The sequence below is a fragment of the Rhinopithecus roxellana genome, chromosome 1 (genome assembly GCF_007565055.1).
Source record: "Rhinopithecus roxellana isolate Shanxi Qingling chromosome 1, ASM756505v1, whole genome shotgun sequence".
Taxonomy (NCBI): domain Eukaryota; kingdom Metazoa; phylum Chordata; class Mammalia; order Primates; family Cercopithecidae; genus Rhinopithecus; species Rhinopithecus roxellana.
In genome coordinates this window covers 62,792,294-62,818,491 of record NC_044549.1, presented here as the reverse complement: position 1 = coordinate 62,818,491, position 26,198 = coordinate 62,792,294, and the positions used below count along the sequence as shown (strand labels likewise).

The following is a 26,198-nucleotide window of genomic DNA, read 5'->3' as shown; positions in this document are numbered from 1 at the left end:
TAGACCTTAAAAAGCTTGCTTCCATTCTAGTCAGGATGGGCAAAAGCAGTCTAAAGTCCCTGAAGATTTGGCCATGAACCAATAAGATCTCTTCTGAGATTAGTGTAAAGCTAGTGCTCTGTTCTCTGCAATGACAGATTATTTTAAAAAGCATTAACTAGGTCATTTGCAACGCAGTGTGAGTGGCCAAGGCTGCTGACTAGATTCCCCTTGGACTTTTAACAAATCCAGATGCCCAGGCTGCACCCTCACCAGTTACATCAGAGTCACTCGGGCAGGACCTAGGCATCAGTATTTTTTAAAGCTCCCCAGGGAAGCCCAAAGTGCAATCAAGTTTGAGAACCAACAGTTCAGTCCCCAGCTACTCAAAGGCTGGAGCAGGGATCAGTAGCATCAACATCCTTGAGAAGTCTCAGGCCCTTTCTCAGACCTACTGTTTCAGAATCTGCATTTTACTGGTTTTTTTGTTTGTTTTGTTTTTTATTTTATTTCTTCTTAAAAAGGGGGATACATGTGCAGAATATGTATCTGCATATTTTGTTATATAGGTATATGTGTGCCATGGTAGTTTGCTGCACCTGTTGACCTGCTCTCTAAGTTCCCTCCCTTCACCCTCCACCTCTCAACAGGCCCTGGTGTGTGCTGTTGCCCTCTCTGTGTCCATGTGTTCTCAGTGTTCAGCTCCCACTTATGAGTGAGAATATGCGGTGTTTGGTTTTCTCTTCCTGTGTTAGTTTGCTGAGGATAATGGTTTCCAGCTTCATCCATGTCCCTGCAAAGGACATGATCTCATTCCTATTTATATAACCTCATGTGGTTAGTGGCTATGGTATTGGACCGTGCAGTTCTGGAGCAGGGCTTTTCAAACTTCTGTGGATTCCAAGGTGGCCAGATCACCTGAGGTTGGGAGCTCGAGACCAGTCTGACCAACATGGAGAAACCTCATCTCTACTAAAAATAGAAAATCACCTGGGCGTGGTGGCGCATGCCTGTAATCCCAGCTACTTGGGAGGTGAAGGCAGGAGAATCACTTGAACCCAGGAGGCAGAGGTTGCAGTGAGCCAAGATCGTGCCATTGCACTCCAGCCTGGGCAACAAGGGTGAAACTCTATCTCAAAAAAAAAAAAAAAAAAAAAAAAAAAAAAAAAAAAAAAATTCTGATACAGAGATTCCTATCCACACAGGTTTGAAAAGTCCTGCTCCAGAACTGCATAGTTCAATACCATAGCCACTAACCACAGGAGGTTATTTAGATTTAAATTAAATTAAAAATTCAGCTCCTCAGTTGCACTAGCTACATACATTTCAACTGCTTAATTGCCACATGTCACTGGCTGGTGGCTACCATATTGGGACAGTACAGATAGAGAATAGTCTGATCATTGCCGAAAGTTTATGGGACAGTACTGCTCCAGAACATTCTGGAGTGGTGGTAATCCACCAGTTTTTCTTCCTGTGGATGCTGTAGGCATACAGACAGACAGTGCTACCCTCCCTGGATGGGACAAAATTAAGATGCATTCAACCAGGCACACAGGGGATGTATCTAGATTATTGATTTTCTGCTTATTTGAAATAAATCAGGGACATGGCCATGACTTCCCAAGCCCTAAATAAGCGCAGTTTGTGGGGTGGTAAACAGATGAGTAGAGAAGAAAGGAGAGGAGAAATGCAAGAAGCAAGATCAATTTCAGGTGCTAGAACAGAATGCAAGAGGGTTAGCCCAGGCCCTCACACCTCCCTGTCAGTCTCAGCACTGCCTGCTAATCACAAGGCAGGAGAGTGCTTGGCAAGCAGATGTGATTGATTTGTGACTCCAGGTGCAGATATGAAAAGGGGGCATTTAGTCAGCTAAATAATAGCCAAGCTGTCGTGTGACGAGGCTGGAGGCCTAGGTTGTTTTTCTTCTGCTTTAGGGTGGAGGTGGTGGCAGAGAGTTCCACCCTTCTGCAAAACTTTGCCCATTTTCTAGGAAGGCCAGGCGAGGGTTACCCCTTGTAGACCGTTTAGTTGCGATGTATCATGGGGCTAGAGCTGAACGATATGATAATAACAAACCAGACCAGCATTAGAGAGTGATGTATACTTTTCTTGGAAAGCTGCTGTCCATGTAGACAGGCACTTTGGCAACTGACAGTAGGTGAGTTAGCGGCAGCAGTTAGCGGCAGATCATTTGCCTACTTGCACGCTACCCCTTGGGTGTGCTCCTTCCGATATACTGAGGGTCAGGGCAGGGTGAAAAGAGTGAAAACTCAAAACAAGAGAATGCACCAACAAAATGTACCCTACTACACAGCAACAGGCACCATTCAGTGCTGTTTACATCTTTTCAAACTTTCAGCTTTTAGGGCTCACTACTACTTCTACATAGTAAAGCTTTTTGCATTTTGAGGTGTTTTGTGGTTGCCTTATGGGGCTGGTCCTTATGACTGCCTCTAGAGGAAGTCAGAGTAAATTTCGCCATCCCTTTAGACGTGAATAAAGCCCAGAGTGGTTAAGTGAGTTTTCCAAAGTCACACAACTGCTTGTGAATTGAAGATGTAAAACAATCATTCCGTTATTTGTTTATTCGTAACTATTTACTGAGAACCCTACTAAGTGCCCAGCCCTGGGGATGCTTCTGTAATGTCTCTGTTTTCATGGAATTTGGAGCTTGGATTCTAAAGAGGCTGATAGAAAAAAAAATGTAAACAAATGAAAGAACCACAAATTACAGTAAGTGCTACAAAGGGAAGACAAACTAAGAGAATGTAGAGAGAAAAACAGGGAGAGGGATGGGGCAACTTGGAGAAGTTGATTTGCAAAGGCTTCTCTGAAAAGGGCATGTTTAGGCTGAAACTTGAAGAATGAGATGTAACAAGAGGGGGAGAAGAACATTTCCGGCAGAGGGAGCTGTATAAGCAAAGGCAGTGAGTTGGAAGAGCACGTGGCCTACATGGGCCACATAAGGAGACTGGTGTAGCTGGTGCCCATGAGAGGCAGAGAGCATGGTTTGAGCTAAGAGCATGAAAGGGCCTCCCACCTCCCTCGCCCCCAATGTATCCCTACGTCCAAGGGGAATTTTGTCTTCACCTTTCAGTTCCTCATCCTCATGGCCCTCTAATGAGGGTCGGTTCAGCCAACCCATTCCAACACTTCGTACTGTGGCCTCAGGAGGTCTGGGAAGGGGGATGAAGAAGAGAGGCAGGTCTGCGAAGGGGGAAGGAAGAATAGGGTTTCAAAGACAGAGACCCTGAAGCCTGAATGTCTGCAAAAGCTGGAGTAGAAAGTTGAGAATGAAGAACTGAAAAAGAGCAAGGGGTCAGGGGTTCTAGGGCCGTTGCCAGCCATAGAAAGAAGGCCTGTCGGGTGGATGGGAGCCTCTTCAACCTCCTTCAGAGATGACTTAAGGCTTTGTCTCTATGCTTCTTCCAACAGGCTATTGCTCAAAGACTGAATGACATGGACCCCAGAGTTTATGTGAGTTACTCTAAAATATGGTAAAATCAGGGCTTCACTCCCAACTGAGAGCCTTGCAGAGTAAGGAGTTTCTCAAGAGACCATCTGATAAATGCGGGCTCCCGCACACAGAGATGTGAGCTAGAGCCATGCCACAAATAATATATATTATTTTCTTGTCCACTTAATGTCCAAAGTGTCTGGTGTAACATCTTTGGTGACCATTCCATTTGGGAATCCTAGCTTATTGGATGGAGCTGTGTGCATTGTGAGGTTGGCCTTGTTGTGTCGGAGCTTAGAAGAAGGAACAGAAGGGGTAGTAATCATTATGATAAGCACTTCTTGAGCACTCACTACATGTCAGGCACTATTCTGAGCATATTACATGCATGGGTTCTTTTAATGTGCATAACAACCCCACAAGATTAGTAGGTGCCATTTATATCCCCATTTTACAGAAGAGAAAACCAGGGCACGGGGTCTCAGAGTTAGCAGGTGGCATTGCCAAGACTGGCAGTCAGACAGTTTGGCTCCAGAGCTCCTACCCTTTAGCACTGTGGAGGTGACTTGAGAGACCCCCTAAGTTCCAGCCCAACCACAAATACCACCCCCATTGGCCATAGTACGTGACTAAATGTGACAATTACTTATACAGCATTTATTAAAAGCACAGTATTGTCCTATGCACTTTACATGTAGCATCCCATGCATCTTCTTATCAACTCTTTTAGATAGGAACTGTTATTCTTCATCTTTTACAGAGGAAGAAATTGAGGGGCAAATCAGTATGTAACTTGGTGAGAGTCTCCCATTTAAATAATTGGTAAAGTTGGAATCCAAATCTAAGCATCCAACCCCAGAGCCCAAGCTCTCAACTAACCCTGATCACTTTTTCGAGTAAGGACTTTGTATCTCTCAAATGCCCCCTATTAAAATAAACCTCAGCCATGTGGGAGCAGTGTGATATTTTTTTCCTGCCCCTAAAGCATGTTGAAGATTTGGGGACAAGTTTTATTGAAACTCCCCAAGGCACTAGCTTTCACCCTTGGTGGTGATTATCTAGTGACTACGGATGCCTAATTAAATGAGTTCAGGCACACCGATCTCCTTAATTCAGTTTCTTCCAACCCCCATCTTCATTCTGCCCTTGTCTTTGAACTCCTCATGCTTTGTCTCAGTGATCTCCTCCACTACCAGCTGTTACCATCTTCTGTATTGGGATGAATCCCTGACCCACAACTTCAGCCCAGACCTGGCTCCAAATCTCCATGTCCTTCATTCCACCTGCTCTAAGACCTAGGCACCTGGATTTTCCCTAGTGTAGCTGAGGCTGGTGTGCCCCACCCAAATCCCATGGGGTCTTTTTTCTACCCCTGTTTCCAAGCCACTGCCTGCATTGCTGCAGGTAGAGGCTCACACCTGCAACCTTCTCCTGAGGCTTGCCCTTGAGCAATGGGAGCTGCCTCACCCAGACTCATACTCCCCACCTTCACCTGACCTCAGATACTGATAGCGTCTGTTCCAAGAATCTAGTGCAACTTCCTTAGACTAGCAATCAATACTTCCTGCACCTGGCGACAACCTCGCTGTCAAATCTTCACTCCTGCTCAGCTGCAGAGCAGCTCCTCGGCCCTTCAGAGTTCCTCTGTCTTCTGGCCTTCTTGCCTTTGCTCATTCTGCTTCTATTTGGAATGTCATCTGCCCTGCTTCCAACTGTCAACATTCTACATATCCTTTGAAGGCCAGTGACACTGCGCTTCTGCCCACGAGGCATTCCCAAATTGTGCTTGCCCTTGCAACGTGGGTTATTGCTAGTTATGCATGGGTCTCTAGTCAGCATGGTTTGTATTCTAAAAGGTCAAGAATGAATCCGATTCTCTCAAGCTATCTCTAGTTAAGAGTTCAAATGTGTACCCACCAAAGGGTATTGAAGTCCTAACCCTCAGTACCTGTGAGTATGACTTTATTTGGAAATAGGGTCATTGCAGATGTAACCAAGTTAAAATGAGGTCATTAGGGTGAGCTCTAATCCAAGAGAAGAAGAGAGACAGAAACAGACGGGCACAGAAGGAAGATGATGTGAAGACACACAGGGAGAACACAGAGGCAGAGATTGTAGTGATGATGCTCTCATGAGCCGAGGAACTCCAGGACTTCTGGCAAAACCAGAAGCTCAGAAAAAGGCATGGAGCCGATCTCCCCTAGAGTCTTCAGAAAGAGCATGGCCCAGCTGACACTCTGATTCCAGACTTCCAGCCTCCAGGAAGGAACTGCAAGAGAATAAATGTCTGTTGTTCTAAGTCACCCAGTTTGTGGTCCTTTGTCACAGCATCCCTAGGACACTAATATATTAAGTATCTCACACAGTACCTTCCACAGAGTAAATAATGGCAAAGGCTTGTTGAATTCACGTGGGGGTGGAATATTTCTCTCACTAGCTTTTTTTTTTTTTAAACAAGCTATTTAATGGTTATTGTAACATGCCTTGTACTATGTTGATAGAATCTCTCAGATTTCCTAAACCTTTTGTTGTTATTCCATACCTATACACTACCCAGTCCCCACTTGTATGTTCCATATGTACTCTTTTCTTTTCTCTTCTCTTCTCTTTTCTTTTTCTTTTCTTTTCTTCTTCTTTTTTTTTTTTTTTTTTTTTTTTTTTTTTTTTTTTTTTTTTTTTTGGTAGAGACAGGGTCCCACTATGTTGCTCAGGCTGGTCTGAAACTCCTGGACTCAAGCAATCCTCCTTCCCTGGCTTCCCAAAGTGCTGGGATTACAGGCATAAGTTGCAGTGCCCAGCCATTCCATATATGTGATGGAGAAGAGAGCTTACACCAACCTAATAGTTACTTAATGTTGTATAACGAGTCATGGCAAAGCTTAGTGGCTTAAAACAAGAGTCATTTATTACATTTCACAGTTCCTGTGCAGCAGCTTGGCTAGGAGGTCCAGACTCTGGACTTCTCATGAGGTTGCAGTCATCTAAAGGCTTGACTGAGGCTGGAAGATCCACTTCCAAGGTGGCCCACTCACGCAACTGGCAGCTTAGTGTTGGCTATTGGCAGGAGGCCTCAGTTTCCCTGCAGAGGCTGCTTAAGTGTCATGATGGCATGCTGGTTGGCTTCCCCCAGGCTGAACCACCCAAGCAGAGAGCAAGACAGAAGCTACAAAGCCTTCATGACTTAGCTTTGAAAGTCACAAATCATCACTTCCACCATGGTATACCATCTACACAGGCTAGCCCTGATTAAATGTGGGAAGGCATGAATACCAGGAGGTGAGGATCACTGAGGTCCATCCTCATTAGTCAAGGCCATGCAATCTCAGCAGGGATAATACCATCCCAACCAGGCAAAAAAATTCATTCTTGGAAGGAATGAAAAAAAATTACTTTTTATGTATAAGCAAAGATATACATACTGTACATAAACAGATACAGAGTATATCTGTGGTACTAAAGTTTCATGATGAAGGGAACAGACAATAAGGAAAAAAATTGTCTAAAAAATCTTGGGGGTGGCTGGGCACAGTGGCTCATGCCTGTAATCCCAGCACTTTGGGAGGCTGAGGCAGGCGGATCACGAGGTCAGGAGATCGAGACCATCCTGGCTAACACAGTGAAGCCCCATCTCTACTAAAAATACAAAAAATAAGGCGGGTGTGGTCGCGGGTGCCTGTAGTCTCAGCTACTCAGGAGGCTGAGGCAGGAGAATGGTGTGAACACGGGAGGCGGAGCTTGCAGTGAGCCTAGAGCGCGCCACTGCACTGCAGCCTGGGTGACAGAGCAAGACTCTGTCTCAAAAAAAAAAAAAAAAAAATCCTGGGGGTGATCTTTTTTTTTTAATTTGAAAGTAAACTTTAATGTCGAAAATGCAAACTTGGGGAGGGCAGAAAGGTCACACACAAGGCTGCCACTTCACACCTGGAGGGTTGCATGGTGGCTGGGCAGAGGCGCTCCTCACTTTCCAAATGGTGCTGGGCAGTCGGACTCCACTGTTAGATCTGTGACTTGGGTTTAAGCCTCTCCCTTCTGCCCTCATCTGGAGATGCTGATAGCCTGGGCTCTCCCTCCTTTGGCTCGGGGTGGAGACTGGAGCCTGGAAAGACCCTGCCCTCAGCAGGAACTCCCCCTAGGCCCCGCTCTGTGACCCTGAGCCCAAATCTGGATACTTCCTTTACTTTCTCAAGCCACTTTGGGCCTGCCCAGCTCTTTCAGAGCCCTGTCATGTAGGTGACAACACTGTTTTTCCTCCCTTCCCTTCCCTTCCCTTCCCTTCCCTTCCCTTCCCTTCCCTTCCCTTCCCTTCCCTTCCCCTCCCTTCCCTTCCCTTCCCCTCCCTTCCCTTCCCTTCTCTTTCCTTCTCTCCCCTCTCTCTCACTCTCTCTCTTTCTTTCTTGCATTTTAAATAGAGACAGGGTTTCATCATATTGGCCAGGCTGGTCTTGAACTCCTGACTTCAGGTGATCCACTCGCCTCTGCCTCCCAAAGTGCTGGGATTACAGGCGTGAGCCACCATGCCTGGCCCCCGTTCTAACCTTCTTGGTGTAAGTGCTGTCATCATGTTCCACCCCAACCAAACCTTGAGTGGGCAGCCTCTGCAGGGGACCACTCACAACTGGCCTGTAGTCACGGTCCCTTGCAGAGCCTTCACAGATGGTCCAGATGTGTCCACTGGCCCTACCCTGGGTGCATCTTCCCTGCCCCTGGCCTGCTCTGCCTGATGTGCGCTGTGCACTTGACTCTGCTGACTCCCAGGGGGCCTCCATCACACACCAAGCCAGCCTCATTAGCGGTCTCGGTAGGTGGTGTTCAGGGACAGGGTAATGGGATCTAGCCCTTCCTAAGGTGTACCTGGGCTGCGACTCAGAATGGATGTTCAGAACAAAGACGCAACTGTGAGTGACCCTGGGCCCCACAGGCCAACCATCAACCAGGCCTTGGCCCTAGTCCATCGGGCACTCACCCCTTGCAACATGTGGACCCGCTGATGCCCAATGTGTGAAAGAGTACCTGGAGGCCTCAGCCCACGCTGCTGGCATGGCCAGAGAAAAGGATCTGCCTGCCTCTCCCCCACCCAGGTGTGGCAGCTCCTGGTGCCAGTTTCCCAGGAGCATGGCCAGGCCCCGGGTCTCTCCATCACAGCTGTGGCTCTGGCTTCTTCCGGGAAGTGAGGTGGGGTTACTCCCCGTGCAGCAGCCGCTGCTTCAATGCTCTGTAGGCCTGCACGGCCTCCTATCTCTCCTCCCCACAATCTGCTGGTAGGCCAGGGAGGCAGTCAGAGGCTGGGACACACCACCAGGGCTCAGAAGCATCCTCAGCATCTGCGATCTCCTGCCAGGCTGGTCCTTGCTTATGCTCCTCCCAGGCCTGGTAGTCAGCTCTGGAGGCTGCGGGACAACCTCACCAAACTTCATCGTGTCTCTGAGCAACTCCTGCTCCAGCCTGTCTGCCATCTTTTCCTCCTTTTTCTGCTGGACTTTATCTAGTCGTCGCTTCTGGAATGCTTTTTTTGCTTTTTTCAGCTCAGACTTCTCCTTGGGAGCTGCCTGGAGAGGAGTGGCTGCCGGGTGGCCTGGTTCTTGCTGAGGAATAGCATGTGCTGGACCTCTTGCTGCATGTGCTGGATATAGGCCTAGTCAGACTCCCCTTTCCTCTGCTTGAACTTGGGGATGGCGATGTCGGGCTCCACTCCCTTTGCTTCCTTCTCCAATGTCTTTCTGAAGGCCACCTGGGCTGCTTTCTTCCTCTTCTTGTTACTGATTGTGTTTTTCATCTTCTGGCAGCTCCCCATAATCTCCCGGAGCCAGAAAGGGATCTCCTCTTCGTCCTGGTTCTTGGGCGTGCAATTCACTTTCTTCTCTTTGCTGCAAAGCCCGGTCCACGGGACTGGGTGCTGCTTTCCCAGCAGCTGCCCTTGGTGCCGCCGCTGCACCCGCCGGGGACTCCCAGGACCCACTGGTGCCCTGGGCACTGCTGCTCCACCTCCAGCTTGCGCCGTCTCCATGCTGAAAGCTTCTCTAGTGAAGCCACTTCTGCTTTCCTCCAGTTTTTAAAATGGTTAAGAAACACTGGCTAAAACTTTTTCAGTTGTAAGCAATAAAACCCAATTCAAACTGACTTAAGCAAAAATGAAGTTCACGAGTCTGGACTTCAGGTATTGCCAGATCCAGAGGTTCAGATACTATCAGCAGTGCTTTTTCTATCCATATTACACACAGACTGTCTCCAAGCAGCTGTCTGTGAGGGCCCCTATGAGTGTTATTTACATCTTACTGCCAGCTATCTGGGAGGATTGTGAAACACTGCCCAGCCCTAACAAGCCTAGATTAGACAGCAGTGTAGGCGCTAAGGCTCCCACGTATATGGACAGAGAAGATAAAAGACCTTCAACCATTTCACAGTGCTGCCTGGGGAGGGCTCATTTTCTCCTGATATTCTAGGAGAACAAGAAAAACAGGGCTTCGCAATCTGATAGGTATAAATTCAAATCTAAGATCTACCAGTTACTAGCTCTGTGATCCTTAAAGTTCTTAAAGCTTCAGTTTTTCATCTGTAAAATGGAGGTAACGGTAGTCACCCATAAGACTGTTGCTAGGATTTGTTGAGACCATGCATGTAAAGTTTCCCACAGAGCACCTGCACATGCTAGCTAAAAGAGGAGAGGAAGAGGAGGAGGATTGTAAGTGGGGGATGCTTATTTCCTGTTTCCAGAGAGGGGAGGACACCGGCCCACTCCAAATGTTTTCTGCTCTTGTGTTGCTTTGCTTAAGGTTGAAATCCCCAGGAAAGAAACTCAGATTGGCCAGGCTTGGGTGATGGGTAAGGCCAGGTGAAGTCAGTGCACTTTGCTTGACCCACCAAGGCCACCCAAATCGGGGTGGAGTGGTTCCCCAGAGGAAAATTGGGTACTGTTAGGAGATAGGAGGGGATGGACACTGGGTAGGAAAAGTGCAGATGTCCAACGCAGACATCCTTCAATGCAATGTCCCAGGAAGCCCTGACCCATACTTTCTTCCCCTCACCTCCTTGTGTCTATTTTCTCTCCTAGTGGCATCTGCAGAGAAGGAATAGGTGATTGTGGCTGACACAGTCAACTGCCTTACCCAAGGACCTTTCCAACCTTCTTTTAGCTGCCTAACTTCAAGAGTTGACCATCCCTGGCCTGCTTTGCCTGATGTGTGCTATGCACTTAGCTCTGCTAACTCCCAGGGGACCTCCATCACACACCGAGCCAGCCTCATCAGCTGTCTCAGTAAGTGGTGTTCAGGGACAGGGTAATGGGATCCAGCCCTTCCTAAGGTGTACCTGGGCTGCGACTCAGAATGAACGTTCAGAACAAAGAGACACAACTGTGAGTGACCCTGGGCCCCACAGGCCAACCATCAACTAGGCCTTGGCCCTAGTCCATCGGGCACTCACCCCTTGCAACATGTGGACCCACTGATGCCCAGTGTGTGAACGAGTACCTGGAGGCCTCACCCCATGCTGCTGGCATGGCCAGGGAAAAGAATCTGCCTGCCTCTCCCCCACCCAGGTGTGGCAGCTCCTGGTGCCAGTTTCCCAGGAGCATGGCCAGGCCCCGGGTCTCTCCATCACAGCTGTGGCTCTGGCTTCTTCCGGGAAGTGAGGTGAGGTCACTCCCCATGGAGCCGCCACCGCTGCTTCAATGCTCTGTAGGCCTGCACGGCCTGTTCTCTCTCCTCCCCACAATCCGCTGGTGGGCCAGGGAGGCAGTCAGAGGCACCTCCCTGGCCCCAGGAAGGGAATATTGTTTGGACTCACCAGATCATGGTAATTCCATTACCCTTGCCAGCAACTGTGGGGACATGACTATTATAGCCAGTGGGATTTAATGGGATATCCTCTGGGCGCCTCTGGGAGAGTCGTTCCTCCTGAATAAAAAGACACATGGGCCAGGCACAGTGGCTCATGCCTGTATTTCCAGCACTCTGGGAGTCCAAGGCAGGTGGAACACTTGAGGTCAGGGGTTCGAGACCAACCTGGCCAACGTGGTGAAACCCCATCTCTACTAAAAATACAAAAATTAGCTGGGCATGGTGGCACATGCCTGTAATCCCAGCTACTTGGAAGGCTGAGGCAGGAGAATTGCTTGAACCTGGGAGGTGGAGGTTGCAGTGAGTCAATATTGTGTCATTGCACTCCAGCCTGGGTTACATAACAAGACTCTGTCTCAAAAAAAAAAAAAAAAAAAAAAAAACCAACCACAAGGAAGAAAACCCCATCTCTTCTTCAGACTGATGTTTCTGGGTTCACATGTGATACCTGGAACAGTGGCAGCCTTCAGCCTTTCTGGAATAGTGAAGAGGCAAGCCCAAGAACAAAGCCAACATGATGAGGATGGCAGGACAGAAAGACAGAGAGAGGCTAATCCTTATTAAAGTCAGTCATTGGCTGAGCTACCCATGGATACTGCCTTCAGACTTGCTTTGATACCTTACTGCCTAAACTACATTCAGGTGGGTTTACTCATACCATAGCCAAAGCATCTTAGTGATATATATATGCTTGTCTATTTCTAAATCTCTAACAAGGGTAAGGAAGCCTTTTAGGTCAGTGGTTCTCAAAGTGTGGTCCCTGGACCAGCAGTATTGACATCACCTGGAAACTTATTAGAAATGCATATTCTTAGGCCCCATCCAGTTCTCATTAATCTGAAAGGAGGAATGGGTGCAGCAGCAGTCGTGTTTTCACAAGCATTCCAGGTCATTGTTGTGCATTGCTATAGTTCGCCAACCTCTGCTTTATATACTACTCTGTTGTCACACTGACATTAGAACTGACCACTGGGAGTGAGGACACCACTCATTATTCCTTCCAACTTACCTTTTTCTATCATTGCTTCATTTGATTCTGCTATCCCTAAAACAAACAAATGAAAAGAAAAAAGAAAAAAAAAAAGGGAGAGAAAGAGACAGAAAGGATTTGAAAACTGTTGGCCAAATAAACCTTTTGCTTTGAGTTTCAATCTGCTGACTCTGGGTCATCAGCTCTTTCCAAATAAGACTTTGGGTGTCTGCAGAAACCTGTAGTAGCTAGAATGTGGTGGACATTTCCAAAATATTTAGAACACTAATAATCACTGTAATCAATAATGCTCCATAGGGATCTCCCTTGAGCTATTGGAAGTGAAGTTAGCAAGGAACTTAGAGAGGTGTGCACTGCTTGGGGTGAGCAAAGATAATTTGGAGTGGCAGAGGAGCCCTGAGAATAATGTTAGAAAAAAAAGGAATGAAAAACTTGCTGCAAAAAGGAGAAAAGAAGGAAAGAAAGGAAAGAAAAAGAAAATGATTCTTATCAGGGAAGCTGGTAAAGATGGATTTGTTTTCCAGGACTCAATACATTTAGACAAAGGAGCCCAGAGAGGAGATCCAGGTTTGGGGGTGGTTTGAGCCAAGTGTCCAGGAGGGAAGGTAGGGGCATGTCTGGACACCTGGGCAGCCATGAATAATGGAGAGAACAGGCCGTGGGACCAATGCTGTGTGGGAGGAAGAATGCCTCCACAGGATTGGACTCTGGCACCACCCCCTACTAACTTTGGTCTTAGGGAGCTTCCCGAGCTTCTCTAAGCCTCAGTTTCCTCAACGGCCAATGGGCTCAGTGATTCTTATCTCACAGCTTGTTGGAAGGTTTACATAAATCAACGTACTATGATCTGAACTGCATACCCCCCAAATTAGTATATTGACACACTAACCCCCAGTGTGACGAATTTGGAGATAAGACTCTCAGGAGGTAATTAAGGCTAGATGAGGTCATGGGAGAGGAGCCCCCATGATAGGATTGGTGACTTTATAAGAAGATGGAAAAACAGAGAGAGAAAGAGAGAGAGAGTTCTCTCTCTTTACCATACAAGGACACCACAAGAAGGCAGCAGTCTACAAGCTAGGAAAAGGGCCTTCACCAGAACTGGAATCAACCAGCACCTTGATATTGAACTTCCAGCCTCCAGAACTGTGAGAAAATAAATGCCTGTTGTTTAAACCACCCAGACTATGGTATTTTGTTTTGGCAACCTGAGCTGACTAATACACAAGGTATATTAAGGACCTTGCTTACTGCTTGGCTCATTCTAAATGCTCAATAAATAAATAAGATTCATAACAATGAATACATTAATAAACAATAAGTTAGGAAAATGAGATTGCCAAGGTCTTTGAATGGCTAAACTGAGTATGCAATTTATTTTCTGGACCATGGGGAGTTTCTGAGCCGGAGACAAAAAGAGGAAGCATATGTGTGCATAGCTCTGAGGTCAGTGTGACAATAGGGTATTACATAAGATGGGTTTCAGCAAACGTGAGGGTGTGTCAGGATCACTTGGAGCGCTTGCGAAAATATAGGTTGCTGCTGCCTCTACTTTCTCTTTCACATTCAGCAGGTCTGGGATGGGGTTCAAGAATTTGCATTTCAGGTAAGTTCCCAGGAGATGCTGATGCTGCTTGTCTAGGGACAAGACTTTAAAAGAGGGAGGAAGAAAGATAGGGAAAAAACAGACAGAGAGATTAGCATGACTTTTGGTCTGGAATGGCAGCAGAATGCTTGCTCTGCAGACATTCAATCCACACCGTGATGGATGACGGAGAACGGAGGTGGTGCCTGGAGCTGCCAAAAGTAATTGCTTCAAGCATGGCACGAAATTATGGCATTGGTTTTTAGGTTTTGTTTTACTTTAAGGGTAAACCACTATAATTAGAAAACTTGCAAAATCCTGACTTACAAAGTGAGCAGATTTTGAAATCAGAGAAACATAGTTTTCATGCCTTCTCCAAGTTGTGGATCACTGCTCAGAGATGACTATTTGGGGCCAGTTGCTAAGACTGATACTAGCTGCAAGGTAATATCATACACAGTGCTGGTAAGGTCAGCTCTATCTGCAGGCCCATTGGGATGTTTGGTTGAATGTATGATGGTAGGAGTGAGATGGTCTGTTTTTTTTTTCTGATTTTTCTTAGGAACCTGAGATGAATATTTGTGGTTTCTTCCACTCAGCGCTCATGTCTTTATATTTGTACCTGCACTCTCCCTTCATCTTTCTTCGGGAAAATGCTTGTCACTGCCGCCTTCTCCTCCTCCTCCCCCTCCTTCTTCTTTCTTCTTCCTCTTCCTCCTCCTCCTCCTCCTCCTCCTCCTCCTCCTCCTCCTCCTCCTCCTCCTCCTCCTCCTCCTCCTCCTCCTCCTCCTCCTCCTCTTCTTCTTCTTCTTCTTCTTCTTCTTCTTCTTCTTCTTCTTCTTCTTCTTCTTCTTCTTCTTCTTCTTCTTCTTCTTCTTCCTCTTCTGCTTTTTAGACAGAGTTTCACACCATTGCCCAGGCTGGAGTGCAGTACTGTGATCTCAGCTCACTGCAACCCCCACCTCCGGGGTTCAAGTGATTTTCCTGCCTCAGCCTCCTGAGTAGCTGGGATTATAGGCACACATCACCACACCCAGCTAACTTTTGTATTTTTAGTAGAGACAGGGTCTTGCCTTGTTGGCCCTCAAACTCCTGACTCCAGGAGATCTGCCCACCTTGGCCTCCCAAAGTGTTGGGATTACAGGCGTGAGCCACCACGCCTGGCACACTGCATACTGCAGACACCACACAGCATATGGTGTCTGTCAGGCTGCTAAACTCCTCAGTCTTCCCATAAGCCACAAGGGTGGGCATGAGATTGAGGTCTGGCCAACCCTAGTGTCTTCTCCCTTCAGCTCCTGTGACTGGGCTGAGGAAGCTTGTGACCAGACCAGCCTATCAGAATCCTTGTCTGGGATTCATCTGTAAACCAAAAATAAAATTCTAAGCCTCCCAACCATCTTGATGGACCCCATCTCTTGGCCAATGCCAAAGTTAACCAGAAAAACTAGTTTCAGGCCATGATGGGAAGAGGGAGTCAGACCTGCTTCACCCTACTCTCCTTCCCTTTTGGAATTCAGGCTCACCTGACCAGCATTAACATCAACTCAACCTTAAGACTGATAGAACAGATGTTTTAAGTCTGATAAGAAACATTAACAATCTATTCTCTCTGCAGCCTGCTACCTGGAGGCTTCATCTACACAATAAAACCTTGGTCTCTACAGTGCCTTATCACAACCCAGACATTCCTTCCTATTGAGTCCAAGTCTTTAGATAATAACTCTTTCAACCAATTGCCAATCAGAAAATCTCTGAATCTGCCTATGACCTGTGAGCCTCCTGCTTCCAGTTGTCCTGCCATTCCAGACCGAACCAATATACATCTTACATGTATTCACTGATGTCTTACATCTCCATAAAATGTAGAAAACCAAGTTGTAGCTCAACCATCTTGGGCACATGTTCTCAGGATCTCCTGAGAGTTGTGTCACAGGCCATTGGTCACTCATGTTTGGCTAGAATAAATCTCTTCAAATATTTTACAGAATTTGACTCTTTTTATTGACACATCTGTGGGTGCCAGAAGAGAGAAATCACTGTTTCCTCAGATGACCCTAAGATGTGATGATGTGAGTGAAGCATGCAGTTCACCCAACCCTAAAATGAATGGAGTCCTCTTGTAAGAGGGAATCAGCCCCAACCTACAGAGAAAAGAGAAGCTAAGACTGCGCAGAGGAGGGAGAAAGGGGGAAAGGAAGGAAAAAGAGATGGGGAGGGAGGAAGGGACAGTGGAAAAGAGGAAGGGAGGGGGAGGGAAAATAGATCCTTGTCGTTCGATTCACTAGCATCCCAAGGCCAATACCACATGCAAATTTTCACTCGCATGAGTCAAAAAAAACTTCCCCATTTTACTTAAGCTTTGAGTTGGTTTCTGGCACTTTTAACTAAAAAGTCTGAATAATAAAGTTCATCAATCCACTTGTGACATCTAACTTCTAGAATTCAGGTTGTGCTGGGAAATTGCTAATTCAACACTTAAGTGCCTACATCAGCGTGGGAAGGAGTCCTTTGGAGCTGTCTGAAATTTCAGGGCATTGTCCCCATTGGAAGCTTTGAATATTACACTTGGAAATGCTAATGAGAAAGAGAGAAAAGAGAGAGGGAGAGAAGGCTTAACCAATTTTCAAAAGCCCAGGTCAGTCTTTTTAGGAGAGAAAGAGGAAGGAAAAGGGATGGAAGACACTGGGAGTGTTTTTAGTGGATGAGACAATTGAGGGTCTTCCTTACCAGGTAGTGAGGAAGTTTTCCTAGAAAAAGGACACAAGTGGCTTTTGTATTTGTAGAGGGGACTAACCCTCCTGGGGGTGACCTGTTCAAAGTGAAGTTATATAACCTATACAGTTGACTAAAGTGAATTCATCTCCATGCCCTCAGCAAGAGAGTGAGAAAGAGGGCTGACAGGGTGTTGGTTCTGCCTATCCTCACCTGCAAGAGGCACGTGAGAACTGAAGCAGTCAGATTTACTTCCTACCTCCCACAGTGCAAGCATCTCACTGTGCTAGTGGGCATTTGAAGGGATTTTCCAAATGCAACTTTAACCATACACAATTTTCATCTGTGTAGAAATTTAGAACCCAACTCCCTAAATAAGATGAGACACCACCATCACAGGCCTCATATTACAAGCCTGTACAGAGGGGGTGTGTGTGTGTGTGTGTATGTGTATGTGTGTATGTGTATGTGTGTGTCTCAGAATATATCTGATGGTTATTTGAAGCTCAGTATTAATAAGCTGTATAATAACTGGGTTCTATAGTATTTGAAATCAAAATCACTTTCACATTCCTCTAGTCCTCTGGGCTCTTGTAAATGATAAGTACATCAAAATGCCTTGTGATGGCCTTCTGGGAAAAAAATCCTCTCAGCTCAATTTACCAGGCAACTTTTATCCCATTGAATAAACTCGAGGCTCTAAGGCAGTGACTCTGCCATCAACAACATCTATGAAAGGCTGCACTTTGCGGTTGGTCTGTTTTGTGTGAGGTGGGCGCTTGCTGTTCTACTTGCCCAGTGGTGCTTTTTAATTGGAATGATTTTTATTTGGTCTGATTTCCTGAAATAGAATACATCGCCTGCTTTAGAAACCCCAGATAGTCTATCAATACAGAGAGCAAATTGTCCTGGGGTTCTTGGCTTAGCTGTTTATGGGGGGAAAGACTGCTGGGCAAGGGGTTGGGGGGGCAGTTGTAGCATATTCAAATCTGATATTGAAACAGTTTGTGTGTGTTTAGGAAGTAACCGCAAATTTGACATGCCACCTCCACCCCAAACCCCAAACTGGTTCCATTCCAATAGGCAGTAGTCTCAAAGACTCTCTCTTAAATGGTTCATTTCTTCCTATTTACAACTCCCAAAGTGAGCTGATTTTTAAGGGAAATCAGTTTCTATGAACGTCTAGGGCCCCGAGTGGGTGTTTGCTCTTTATTTGTCCTGCTTTGTTTAAAACAAAGAACACCTCAAGTCAGTAACCAGGCGAGCAAGGGCCTGTGACAGGCATGGTCACCTGAAATCCATTTATGCACAGGGATTGAAAGAGTAATCATATTCTAAATAAGGCTAATCAAGCTTTTTGTGAAAGTGCCAAAACCCACACACAAACGTCACTCTCGGTATGTTCTCATTTCCACGGAGCAAAAGTGAAGGAGAGAAGGCTTATTGGGAAGCTGCCGCTGGCACATAGAATTAAGCAAATGCTGTCCCATAGGTGTGCACAGCAGGCTTCTTTTCAGAGGGAGGATGATGAGGAGGCAATGTGGTTCTTTTGTACTAAGGGACTCAGTGTACTGCATCCCTCACACTCTAGGTGTGATTTTTCTTTTCTGTCACAATTGAGCCCAGTTTGTACTTCTCCCCTTACTTTCTTTTGGTTCACTCTTTTCCTTCATGGTAATCTTGCTGCTTAATGACCCTGGCCCCAGGCTTCCAAGGCAACTTTCCAAGAAGATCAAGGTTACTTCTGAAGTCCATAGCTTCTCACTTCCTCTTCCTTTGTCTCTTACCTCTTCTCACTTTTCTCCTCACACCTACCACACAATGTCTGAAATATTCACTACCTCCAAGTGGCCCCACTTTTGCAACCCACCCAAGTCTGTTATTTGTTTAAAAACTACCACTTATTTGAGTTCTGGCTCTGGGCCAGTCATCAGCAAACATTTTCTGCAAAGAGCTAGATAGTAAAGAGTCTCAGCTTGTGAGCCACACCGTCTCTGTTGCAACCCTTCACTCTGTTATATTATGTAAATAGCCATCAACAATACGTAAATGAACAGGTAGGTGTGTCTGTGTTGCAATAAAACTTCATTTACAAAAAGAGGCAATAGGCTTGATTTGGCCTGATGTTCAAATGGAGTAAGTCCATGTGACATACACAGGAAACTCACAAGGCTTTTAAGATTGGCATGTCCCCCAAAACACTGCCAGCTTGACCTGAAAGGGACAGAGAGAAGAGAATGAAAGAAGGCTGTCAGATCCCCAAAATTCTACAGACAGGAAACAGGCAGATGAAACTACAGCTGCAAACAAGTATTACCCCTCATGAAAAAGGAAAGATAGCTGTGAGAGCAGACCTTATAGGCTCAGAAGGCAGAGCCGAGAGTCATGCCTTGAAAACCGATGGAGTTTTTCTGGTTGGATTTAGACAATGTTTGGGACCAGAGACTCCTTGTTTCTTTCATTCTTCCCTCATTTTGAATGGGAATCTCTATAACTGTTAACCTGGTGGAGTGTGTTTCATTTTGTATTTTGGGAGCCGATAATTTGTTTGCTAGCTTCATAGGTCCACAGATAGAGAGAAATTGTGCCACACACTGGACTATACCCAGAGCTTCACCCATGCCTAAATTAGATGATTTATGTGATGAGAAATGAAACTTTTGACCTGATAAGACTTGGATGAGATTTTGGATTCAGGTTGATTGCTGTAATGGGTTGAGAGTTTTGAAGAATGGGGTCAATGCAGTTGAGATAGACATAAAACTTTGGGAACAGACAGCAGATTGTTGCAGGTTGAACCATAGCCTCCAGGCCGGCACAGTGGTTCACACCTGTAATCCCAACACTTTGGTAGCCTGAGGAAAAAGGATCACTTGAACCCAGGAGTTCAAACCAGCCAGGGCAACATAATGAGACACTGTTTCTTTTTAAATTAAAATAATAATAATAATAATAATAATAATAATAATAATAATAATGGCCCTCCAAAGATGTCCACATCCTAATCCCTAGAACATGTGGCTATATTACTTTCCACTGTAAAAGGAATTCTGCAGATGTGATTAGGTTGAGGATCTTGAGATGGGGAGCTTATCCTGGTGGGCCCAATGTAATCAGAAGAGTACTTTTGAGAGATAAGCAGAAGCATCAGAATAAGAGAAAAATGTAAGGATGGAAGCTAAGGTCAGAGAAAAGAGAAGATGCCACACTTCTGGCTTTGAAGCTGGAAGAAGGGGCCACAGTCAAGGAATGCGGGCAGTCTCTAGAAGCTTGACAAAGCAAGGAAGCAGATTTTCCCCTAGAGCCTCCAAAAGGAAGATAGGCTGACACCTTGATTTTAGCCCAGTATTTTGATTCCAGAGCTATAGGATAATAAATTTACATTGTTTTAAGCCCACTGTGTTTGTGGCCATTTGTTATAGCAGCAAAGGAGACTAATACAGATTTTGCCAACCACTGATCTAAACATAAACTATGTTAGGGGCTTTCATCCATTACCTTCTCCAGTCCTCACAACACCACTTTGAGGTAGGTATCAACAATATTACCACTTGCAAGAGAGAAAATGATGCTTGCAGAGATTGATTCAACAGTCTACTTTACTGAATGTCAAAGCCCATGTTTCTGTCATATTGCTCTACTCAGGCAGACTTCCATTTTCCTTATTTCAGAGTGACTCCCCAACCCCCATTAATGTTTATCAGTCCTGGGTCCCAATCTCTTGGAACTTTTTCCTCTGTTCCTATGCCTGTGTTTTTCATTCACTCAGCCTACAGTTTCTGATACCTACCAAGTACCAAGCCTTGGCTTAGGTTCCAAGACAGGTATATAAAAAAGATCCTTATTCCAGGCTGGGAGGGGTGGCTCACATCTGTAATCCTAGCACTTTGAGAGGCTAAGGTAAGTAGATCACTTGAGCTCAAAAGTTCGAGACCAGCCTGGGAAACATGGCAAAACCACATCTCTATAAAAAATATAAAAATTAGCCAGGCATGGTGGCACATATTTGTAGTCCCAGCTACTCAGGAGGCTGAAGTCGGAAGGATTTCTTGAGCCAGGGAGGTTGAGGTTGCAGTGAGCAGTGATCATGCCACTGCACTCCAACCTGGGTGACAGAGCAAGACTCTGATGTGTGTGTGTGTGTGTGTGTGTGTGTGTGTGTGTGTGTGTGTATGTATCTCCTATTCTAGAAGAATCAACATCTCTCTCTCTGGTATTTGGGGATGGGACCTTTGGGAGATAATTAGATTTAGATGAGGTCATGAGCGTGGAACCCTCATCACAGGATTTGTGGCTTTATAAGAGGAGGAAGGGTGAGATCTCTCTCTCTCTGTCTCTCTCTCTCTCTCTCTGTGCTGTCTGAAGACACAGCAAGAAGGTGTCTATATGCAAGCCAAAAAGCCCTCATCAGAAAAATGAATCAGTAGGCACCAGATCTTGAATCTCCCAGCCTCCAGAAATGTGAGAAAGAATTGTCTGTTGTTTAAGCTATTCAGTCTATGGTATTCTGTTATTGCAGCCTGAGAAGATGGAGACAATCTGCAAAGCAAAAACAAAACCCTAAAAACAGCACTTGGGCTAGTAGCTGAAACAGGCTTATACATTTGTAATAAGTGGGCTAAGGAGGAGGCAGGACAGCATGGAGTGGTTGACTGACTCTTAGATGGCCTCAAACATCCTCATCTCCTGGTATGTATGCCCCTGTGATCCCACTGTGTGACAGTGGGTTGGCCAAGCAACTTGCTTTTAACCAATAGAATATAGCAAAGGTGATAACATATCACTTGCATGATTATGTTACATAAAATGGCAATGTCCATATTGCTAACAGTCTCTCTCCTTTGCTAGACATAATGAAGCAAATTGCCATGTTGTGAGCTATTCTACAGTGAGGCTCATCTGGCAAGGAACTGAGAGTGACCTCCAACTGACAGCAAGTAGGGACCTGAGGCTCTGTCTGACAACCTAAAAACAACTGGATTCTGCCAACAGCCATGTGAACTGGAAAGTAGCTCTTTCCCCAGCCGAGCATTCAAATGAGACCTCAGTCCTGGCTAAAACCTTCATTGTAGTTACTCAAAGGACCTCCTAAGTTGTGCCCAGGTTCTTTACTTACAGATACAGTGAGAAAACAAATGTATGCTCTTTTAAGCTGCTAAGTTGTGATAATTTGTTATACAGCAATAAATAACAAATGCAAGTTGAGAGCATGGGTTTAGACTCATTGGACATACATTGTGGTTCAAATTTTGCCTTGACTACTTACTCCTGTATTCTTGGGCATGCCCCTCAGAGGCTTAGTTTTCTTATGTGCAAAATAAGACAATACCAGAGCCTACCACATCACAAGTATTCAATTATTGCTATCTGTTATTATTTTTTAAGAGCTAAGGACTCAAAGAAGAGGGAAATTTAATTTTCTCTGAAATCAGAGCAAAATAATTAAAACTAACACTTGTATTGGGCTCTCAGATTTACAAAGGCTCACACAGGAATTACTGAGTTTAATCCTTACTGCGGTGTTTCCTGACTATGGGCAATTTTGTTTCCCAGGGAATATTTGGAGATGTTTTTGATTGTCACAACTGGTAGAAGGTGCTACTGGCATCTAGTAGCTGGAGAATAGAGATGCTGATAAACATCTTGCAATGCACAGGGTACTCCCCCTACACACACACACACACACACACACACACACACACACACACACACACACACAGAATTATCTAACCAGAATGTTGATAGTGCTGAGGTTGAGAAACTGTGCCTTAGTAATCTTATGAGGGAGTGTGTGCTTATCATGCATGACTCCTAGATGAGAAAACTGAAGCTAAGAAAGGTTGAATTATAGAATGTTGGGGTGGGGGATCAAGTAGGTGGTAGGTAGCAGGGCTGTAGAAGGCTTTGCCGGCAGGCCCCAAATGCATGGCTTTTTCTTCACCCCAACTTGACCTACTAAGCCTGTTTAGAGGCCCACTGATTTCAGCCCAGAGGCAATGAACAGAACGTGTCATCCTACAGGAGTAATGGTGAAGGCTTAAGGCACTGGGCCAGGTCAGGACAGAATTTGTTCAGGAGCAGATATATTCGATCCCACTTGGTAGAAGGGTGAAAGTAGAGGGGAGGGGCCTATTCCATCAGAATCCAGAGACATTCCTGCCTATGTAAAAATTCTGTATTCTTATATAGAGATATCTTGATATTCTTTTTCAACTCTTGAGATTTCGAGCTAACAAAGACATTCATTCAACCAACATTTTTGATTATTGTTTCTGCTTAGACTGACATCATTAAGACCTTCCATGGTGCTGGCATTTTAAAGTTCCAACGATTGTTCCCCAATAGTAACCCATGTAAACCTCTCAGTAGATAGTTGTGTTCCCATTTGACAGATGAGGAAACTGAGTCTTGGAGAGGAATGTAATTATATATCAAAGGACACACAGTTTTCAAATGGCAGAGCTGGGTTCCAAACCCAGGCTTTTAACATCAAGTCCACATTAACTTCCACGCTAGCACTGAGCTCCCTGTAATGGAGTTTGGGGTATTTGCAGGAAGGGGGTGTAAAGCATTTCCTATTTTCAAGGAATTTGCTATTTAAAGGAGGAGACAACTATAGTAGGTGAGTAAAATTAAAAGGAGAGTGAAAACACATACTTAAAATGGTTTCAAGCCACACACTCCTGGGAGCACGGGGAAGAGAACAAAGAAATGGTTCTCAGGGGTGGGACTGAGGGACAAGGAACTGGAAAGTCTTTAGGGAAGAGGTGACACGAGCTGAGGCTTAAATTACAGGCAGAACAAAAAGCCAATGCCCCAAATCAAACAATAGATTCACTTGTTAAAAGTGATTTCTGCCTCCAGATGCTAAAAGAAAAAAATTCCTAATTCCATTCTGGACTTCATGCAGGTTCTTATTATTGCTCCTTTTTCTGCTTGCATGATTCTACAGCCAGGCAGCCTGAGTTCTATGTGCTTCTGATCAGGGCTGAAGATTTGCTGCATTTGGCTTGTCTTGTGATTTATTTTGTGGTGTGATTATACTAAGTTTATGAGACAAGAATCTTATCACCACTATCAGTACTTTTGTTTTTCCATTTTCTGTTCATTTTTACAAAATAATAAGAGAAATGACCTCCTAAAATAGTCAAATAATCACACAAACCAACACTTTCCTGGGCAGACAACAACAGCAGTGTGAGAAAGGGAACCCTTAGCCAATAGACCACACACTTGGATGCTATCGTTTGAAGCACTGATTCAACTGTTGAAAAACAGAAACCCAGTTTCTACATGTGGAGGGTGATTTGGGCCTCTCAAAACAGAAAGCATAACCATACAGGTGACATAATATATTCATTTATTAATTCACTTAATAAATATCTACTAAAGACCTATTCATTTCCAGACACTGTTTCAGGAAATGGGAGATAGCCATAAAATTGACATATAAGGTCCCCATCCTCATGGAACCTCCAGACTAGATGGGGAGATGGACAATATATAAGTAAGCATATCAAGAAGTAAGGTAAGTTCAGTTGGGGCATGGTGGCTCACGCCTGTAATCCCAGCACTTTGGGAGGCTGAGACGGGTGGATCACTTAAGGCCAGGAGTTCAAGACCAGCCTGGCCAACATGGTGAAACCCCTTCCTCTACCAAAAATACAAAAAATGAGCCAGGTGTGGTGTCACACGCCTGTAATCTCAGCTACTTGGTAGGCTGAGGCGTGAGAATTGCTTGAACCCAGGAGGCAGAGGTTGCAGTGAGCTGAGATCATGCCACTGCACTCCACCCTGGGTGGCAGAGTGAGACTCTGTCTCAATAATGATAATAATAATAATAACAATAAGTTAAAATTGTGATAAATACTAAGTAGGGTCATCAGATCAAATACAGCAGCAGTCCCCAAACTTTTTGGCACCAGGGAGCAGTTTTGTGGAAGACAATTTTTCCACAGACCAAGGGCGGGGGCCCTGGGGGGATGGTTTTGGGATCACTCAAGTGCATTACAGTTATTGTGCACTTTATTTCTATTATTATTACATTGTACATTCTACAACTCACCATAATGTGAAACAGTGGGAGCCCTAAGCTTGTTTTCCTGCAACTAGACAGTCCCATCTGAGGTGATGGGAGATAGTGACAGATCATCAGGCATTAGATTCTCATAAGGAGCTTGCAACTTAGATCCCTCACATACGCAGTTCTCAATAGGGTTTGCACTCCTATGAGAATCTAATGCTGCTGCTGATCTGACAGGAGGCAGAGCTCAGGTGATAATGCGAGCAATGGGCAGTGGCTGCAAACACAGATGGAGCTTTGCTCGCTCACCTGCTGTTCACCTCCTGCTGTGTGACCCAGTTCCTTATGGGGAGTTGGGAACCCCTGAAATACAGGATGTCCAGTTAAATCTGAATTTCAAATAAACATCAAATTTTTTTAGTATGTGTACATCCCAAGTATTGCATGCTAGCTGCAATATTGTATTTTTACTAGCTAACTCAGGCAACCCAAGCACTAAGAAAATAAATGGAGTAACACAGGGCTGTACCACAGAAAAAGAACCAGTGGAATATATTAAGAGATTGATTGCGAAGAATTGTCTCGAGCAGGTATAGGGGCTGGCTAGGCCAGTCTAAAATCTGTAGAACTGGTCATCAGGAAGGATGGGCTGGAAATCTTGAGCACAGCTGAATCTGCTGTTGAAAGACAGAATTTCTTCTTCCTCAGAGAAACCTCAATTCTATTTTTAAGACCTTTCAGCTGATTGGGTCAGGTCCACCCAGACTATGGAGAATAATTTTCCTTACTGAAAGATGATGGACTTTAATCATACCCACAAAATACCTTTCCAGCAACACCTAGACTAGTGCTCCATTGAATAACTGGGGGCTATAGTCTAGCCATGCTGACACATACAACTGACTGTCACAGATGGGAAGGGGAGAGGTGCCCACACAGGAAAGGCTTCTCTAAGAGGTGGGGGCATTTGAATTGAGACGTGAACATTGAAACACTGAGCATTAAACTGCCATTCTACGAGCCATGAGGTGAGAATATTCCAGATGGAAAGAAAAACAGATGGAAAGGCTCTCAGATGGGAAGGAACCTGTCTTATTTTAGGAACAAAAGGGAGGTCAGTGTGTCTGCAGTGGAGTGATCGAGGGGTACAGTGGTACCTGATTGAGTGGGAGAGGAGGACAGAAGCTGGGTTGTGCACAGTGATGTACAAAAGTCAAGTTTATAGATCTCCAGGTTACTACTTATAAAAAGACGGTGATGGATAGAGAAAGCAGAGCAGATCTTTGAAGAAGCTTCTACTTGAGTATTTCTGGGTATCAAATTGGTATAAAGGTGTCTATTTGCTTGCTCAAAAAAAGTGCTTAAGGCATGGAACTTAAGAAAGTCTGAACATCACCAAATGGAAATGATCCAGGACTCCATAAAGTCAGACCAACCCTTATTATTAGGTTGGTGTAAAAGTAATTGTAGTTTTTGCCATTAAAAGTAATGGCAAAAAAATTACTGTTTCAGAAAAGCCATCTTCTCAATAGCTGAAGAATAAGCTTAATAGCTGGGGAATCTCCACGGGACATCTCCAGTCTAGAGGTTTTCCTTAACCAGTCTTTGCA

General features: G+C 45.2%; 1 long non-coding RNA gene and 1 pseudogene across 3 annotated transcripts in view; one reads left to right on the top strand and one right to left on the bottom strand.

Moving 5' to 3' along the window:
* LOC115893847 overlaps nt 1-26,198 on the top strand; it is a 38,692-nt gene that overhangs the window by 5,039 nt on the left and 7,455 nt on the right. The window contains exons 3-6 of one of the 3 annotated variants that reach the window (XR_004053871.1): nt 3,418-3,459; nt 10,488-10,691; nt 21,085-21,254; nt 21,414-21,927. This is a non-coding gene — a long non-coding RNA (uncharacterized LOC115893847). Of the gene's footprint in view, nt 1-3,417; nt 3,460-10,487; nt 10,692-12,336; nt 13,872-21,084; nt 21,255-21,413; nt 21,928-26,198 lie in introns of those variants that run through there. The other 2 variants (XR_004053882.1, XR_004053889.1) reach the window with 2 other exon arrangements.
* On the bottom strand, nt 5,460-9,675 carry LOC104680163 (annotated as a pseudogene).